Consider the following 6,000-nt stretch of genomic DNA (forward strand, 5'->3'; position numbering starts at 1 on the left):
CACTGGATTCTGGATTTTAAGATGGCTGCAGCAACAGGCCTCCCTGGCTTCCAGCAGGCCTCCCCAAGAACACAAAGCGGTAAGTGCATATGGGAAGTCCTCCAGGCCCACTGTTGTTGCTTGCCTTTTTCTGCCTACTCTAAAGAACTCCAAGTGGAGATTTTGCCCAACTCCTCCAAATGCCAGCTGAGAACTATCTGGTAATGCGGCTGACAGACAGAGCCACCCTCATTGACTCCAATTGCCTAACACCTGTCAGAGAGGAGCTCCAACTCTGGGGCTGCCCCTAGGGCAGTTGCTTGGTGGTCACGGCCCTCCCAGAGGGCTGCACCTTCTTCTCTAATTGTGTCCAGGATGAATTGTCACCTTTCCACTCCATCAGTTGCCACCATAACCCAGGAATGCCTGGCTATACCCTTCAAGGCCCCCTTTTCTGCTAATCCTTTTAGTGTTACCATTTCTGGAAAATCGGCTCTCAGATCCTTCTTCCCATACCCTGTGTTCTCCCAGTGGGAACATCTGAGCCATTTGCATGTCAGCCACTTTCTGTAAACCAGCAAGACCTCCCGAATCTGTTGCCCTTAGCTCGTATTTTTAACTGCATTCTGGGCGTTCCCACTTGGGTATCTTCAGGCACCTCTAACCCCACATGTCCTGAGTGAAAATTCAATAACCTCTTTCTTTCCCTATGTTCCATCTTCTCCACCAGCTTCCTCTGTAGGCATAGCAACCGCATGGCTCTCCTCCCCCTCAACCTTCACATCTCACTTTTTATATCCAGTTAGTCACCAAATTCTATTGATTCCATCTGCAAAACCCCTTTTTACCTCTACCCTCTTCTGCTTCCCACTACCACTGTCTTAAAAATACCTTTCCCAGCTATTCTTTTTCCTCCAGTGTTGCCCCTGTCCAATTCATGAAGCCCTTTGCTGACAGTTATCAATCACCTACGAGGTGCCAGACACTCTGATAAATGCTTTACCCATTTAATCCTTACGGCAATTTTTGACATTGGTGTAATTATTCTCATTTTACAGATTAGAGTGTGGAGGGCCCATGAGACTAGGTTCCAAGTTCCACAGCTTATAAGTGGGAAAGCCTAGATTCCAGCTGGGTCTCTGATGTGGCCAACACCTGTGCTTCCCTTCACTTTACCTCTGCTCTAATTCCCAGGCTCCCTCTGTGCTTCCCACCATCGTGAGACATAGGCCTTCATTTTCAACTGGCTACTGAATTTCTTCACTTGCTGTTGATATGACTTATCAGATTGTGGCAGGTTTTCTTTGTCAACATGTCTCTTCCCCACCAAATGATTAATTTCTTCAATGGGAACCTTATTTTGTTTAAGTCTATAACCCTGATAGAACACTTGTCTGCTAGGAGAAACTTCAATAAATGTTTAATAATGAGTTAACCCTTAAGGCCCTCCAGTTTGCTTTTCTGATTCTGGAGGACAGATACTTTCCACCTGTGAAGGACTATTTTCGGAGAGGGGTGTGTGACTCTTAGTTATCATTCAGTGAATGGGGGATCATCATGTTAATCATCTATGGATGCTCCTGAAAGGGACTCTTTTTTCATGAAAACAATCGGTATGAATAATGACAATTTCAACACCAGAATAGTTGAAACCCAGAGAATCTAGACTCAGTATTACTCCAGACCCACACATCTGGTGGCTTTTGCATGGGAGCCGTCTGGCTGATCCTGAGAGGGTCAGGCCCTGGCTTCACAGGAGCACACAGCTTTTGGCCTCATGCTAATCACACCGCAGCCCTACCATCCCGTTCTTTTTCCACCTTTCATTTCCCATTCCCTAAGATACTAATGCATCTTCTGCTTGCCCAGGGACATCAATCACTTAGCCCCAGTGCTAAGTCAGGATCTAACCAAACTTCAGCTGCATGAGGAGAAAGCATGGGCAGATGTGAGAGACAGTCCTGGGCTGGGAGTAACAAGGCACAGGCAGCCGGTTATTGTAAAGGGAGCCCTACATCAGGCCCTGTTACCTCTGGGTCATGGGTTCAAATCCAGCCAGGCCTCGCCTGACAGAAAATCATTACCAACTCTGTGTCAGGCTGCTTGATAGATGGGAAATGAGTTTCTGTCTCCATCCAGCAGGCAAGTGTCCACATCACGCTTGGCACTAAGCAGATCTCGACTCTGTGGAGACAGAGAAGTCATACAAAAGTCACACAGTGTCAAGGCAGGTCTCTGAGGTCAGGCCGAGTCCACATTTTGGCATCTCTGTGTGTGGGTCTGACAGCTCCCTTGTCTCACCCCTTTCATGAGCACTTTATTAATCAGCCAGTTTTTGGTTCCCCCCCGCCTCCGAAGACATTGTTTAACAAGCAGTTTGAGGTAATGGAACAATTGAGAAAATCTCATTCTGCAGCACTGAAATAAGGTCAGCCAAAATCACAACAGAAAAATATCTACAGCGAACATTTTTATCCTTGGCCCTAAATTGGGTTCAATCACTTAAGTGCCTCAAAATTTTCAACACTGTAATAATAAAGGAAACTAATTTCCAGAGGAACCTTCGGGACAGAGTCCACCTCACCTCTCCAGTCCTTCCACCCAGTACTCCACAGTAACTCAGTCCTTCCTAGAGATGCCCAAAGGCACAGGGTTGGACTTGCAGACTGTAGGGAGCGGGAGTTCACACACAGATCTGATTCCTCAATAACCAACCTCCCTCCCAGAAGGGCCACAGTGATATGGCTCTTTGCTGATACTTGCTGATATGGCAAGGTAAAGACAGCTTGGCTCTGGACACCTGATCCCCTAGTGCTCTGCCCAAGAGCACTCACGTCGGGAGGGCCAGCCTGTTCATGCCAACAGTCGCCTGCCTGGTCCTGGAGTGTCCTGTCCTGCTACTCATCTCAGACTCCACAGTGACGCCTTGAATGAGCTCACTCCCTTACAGTGCAGAGAAACCTCAGCTGGGCAGGGCTGAGCTGGGGCTATGTCCACACAGAAGGCTCAGGCTACTGAACAGGGTAAGCGGGGCAGGGCATAGTGGCCTTCACCAAAAAACTCTTCGAATGAGACACATTAGGGACCTCTCTCTTCTTCCCTCCTAGAACCATCTAAGCCACCAATCTGAAGGCACTGCAAGTTTGAAAAGACGCTTCTTCCCTTCCTGTGCACAGACATGCCTTCCCATATCCTCAGAAAAGTATCCTCCAAACACAGAGTACATTTTTTTCTTACCATAACCCCCTAGTGGGAGGAACTCAGCCACCTCTGGGTTGTTCTAGCAAATCCAGGGCATAGTTTTATTCAGCTCCACATTTCCGAACTCCCTCTCCTTCTCTGGGGCCGTGAAACCTGACAGCACTCTGCAATTTCATTTTTGGCCCTTGGAGGATTTCATCATCAGAGGTGTCCTGTGTAATTCCTCGGGGGAATTGCCACAGAACGCCCCATCCTGGATCATTCCAGAAACACTCAGTCCTCCCGAGGGTCTCTGGGTCTAGACAGACAAGCCCACTCATCAGTTTGGGTCTGTCCCCAGGGAGTTTGCAGTCCAGGGATTCCTTTGATCAGCACCGGACCACCTGTATCTTCCCCTCTGCTGAGTGCAGCAGGCAGAACAGTGGACAGGCCCTGTGGGTGGAGTGGTGGTTCCCACAGCTCTTGTGGGAACCTGGCCGAGGTGGTGGAAACTTCTAAGCAATTCCTAGGAGTGAAGAGCCAGGGAGCTCACTGTCATGTTTCTGTCTCGGGGCTACCCATTTTCTCCTCCTCTCTCTGCCCCCTACACTGGGCTGGTTAGGATGCAGCGAGTGGTCCCCCGACCTGAGCTCCATCCCACACCCTATATAAATGAATTGGGGAGAAGAAACCCAAGCACCGGGGGTACACAGAAGCGCTCCCAGGAGCACTGGTAACAGGGCCAGGGTCTCTGCTCCTGCCTGTCTCCCCTCCCCAATTTCTTACTGCCTTCCTCAGAGTTTTCTGAAGCAATCTTGCAAAAGAAGTCCACAAACTCCCCTGATGCATCTTTTCTGTTCCTACCCTCTGGCCGACACACTGGTATTATTAAAGAGAGACAACCCCTATTGTATCTGCTGCTGTTCACATCCACCAGACGTTTTGAATACAGATTGCCTGCGCACTGTCATGGGCGAGGCTCCGCATCTGCATGCGCAGTCACTAGTCCAGCATATGGCGCCACTTCCGCCAACAGGTTGAGCAGGAGCAGCTCCGCGCTCATTGAGAAAAACCCAGAATGGAGTCCAGTAAGAGGGGCGGTCTGCAGGACACACCTTGTGGCCCCCCTGCTGTTTGCCTGTCCCATGTTCTCTGCTGCCTTAGCCTTGAGACCACAGAGGAGCTCTTCAGGGCTCCCCCGGGCACACCTGACTTCTCCCAAAGAACCCTCAGTCTACTTTGAGATGCGACCTCTAGGCTCACCCCAGACAGAGCAAAAGGGAACAAGCCGCCCGCGCACATTTCCTGAACACACAGAAGGCTTCTGAGAGTTGCTTCTCTGCTCACACGTGGGCGTGCACAGAAGGGATGCCCCCCAAGAGGGGCAGGGCGGAGATGCAGGCTGAGGTCCGAACGCCCGAGACCTCCCTGGCCGTCTGGAAGGCCCTGCTGCTCCCAGGGAGGGCGCCCCTGCTCGCCCAGCCCCTGGCACAGAGCAGCCCCTGCTACTCCGCGTGTGCAAGAGGTGGCAGCTGCCTTTGCGCTCTCCAGCTTCCTCCTCTAGCTGAGCTTCTGGAAGAATGAGTAGTTCCAAGGGAAATCAAGGGGCTTGCCTTGACATTCACAGAGCCTGTTTCCGAGGAAAGGCAAGAGGCAGCATCCTGTTCACACCGAGCCCCGAGTCCAGTGCACAGCAGATGCCCAGTAAAACATGATGTAGGAGAGGTGAACTGATTCTGGCCCCAGCCCCATCGCCAGTGCTGTGGGACCCTGTTGAAATCTCTCCTCCTCCCTGGGCTTGGTGTCCATCTCTACAATGGGGCTGATGATGATGACACTTAGGGCTGTTTCCAGGATGAAATGAGGTCACTCGCATGACTCAGTGATACAAACTCTAAAGGGTGACACAAATGTCGGAGATGGGAAAGTTGAGTGCTGTGTATCAAATATGCTCCAGAAATAAGGTTGTTGTGGCTGTAAAGCAGCTCTAATTTCTCTGTTGACATTCTTCTATTCATCAAGTAAGAAATCCAAGTTGTAGGAATGATCTGTCCTTCCCACCACCACCAATGGAGCTCAGTAAAGCTATTTTCTTCTTGGGCGAAAAAATATTATATATTATATATATTATAATTTGTCCTTAAATTGGGCTGTGTGGAAAAAAAAAAAAAAGAAAGAAAAAAAAAAGAAGGCAGGGGGAGTGCTTACCATTGCCCCAGACAACCCTGGCTGCACAAAATGTGCCGCGTCCTTCCAGCGCCAAGACTTGGCCTGTCTTATTTACACTTATTTACATATCGAGTGAGATCTCCATGGCTGCCTGCCTGGAAGGCCTATTTTTAATTGTGTACTCCCCAGTCACCCCTCTGACCCTTCCTGGCTCTTTTCTGAGAATTTCCGGCCACTGCTAGCTTGCGAGGGAAGGGCAGAAGATGGGACTCCACGGAGAGGATCTCAGCCAAGGCCGAATTTAAACCAGGGGTCCCTAAATCAGGACCCCGCATTCCCTTCCAAGGTGCCTCTCCTTGCCCACTAGGGCTGGCCCGAGGCGGGTGTGGGAAGATAGGGATCTGGGCGCCGAGGCCAGCTTCACAGCTTGGGCAGCTAGCTGCATCCCATGTGGACAAAGGGATGGAGACGAGGGAAGCAGCTGCCTTCATACTCCCCGGCTTCCCTCTAGAAGAATGAGGAATCGTTCCAAGTGGAGCCAAAGAGCTTGCCCTAAATTTTACATGGGTTTTTTGTTTGTTTGTTCCTTTTAAAAACAAGACACATTTCCTAGACATAGCAATAAAATATGTATCTATAAACATTTTCCAAGACTGCCCTCTAGTGGAAATC

Source organism: Piliocolobus tephrosceles, chromosome 3 (assembly GCF_002776525.5).
Source record: "Piliocolobus tephrosceles isolate RC106 chromosome 3, ASM277652v3, whole genome shotgun sequence".
In the NCBI taxonomy this organism is placed as follows: domain Eukaryota; kingdom Metazoa; phylum Chordata; class Mammalia; order Primates; family Cercopithecidae; genus Piliocolobus; species Piliocolobus tephrosceles.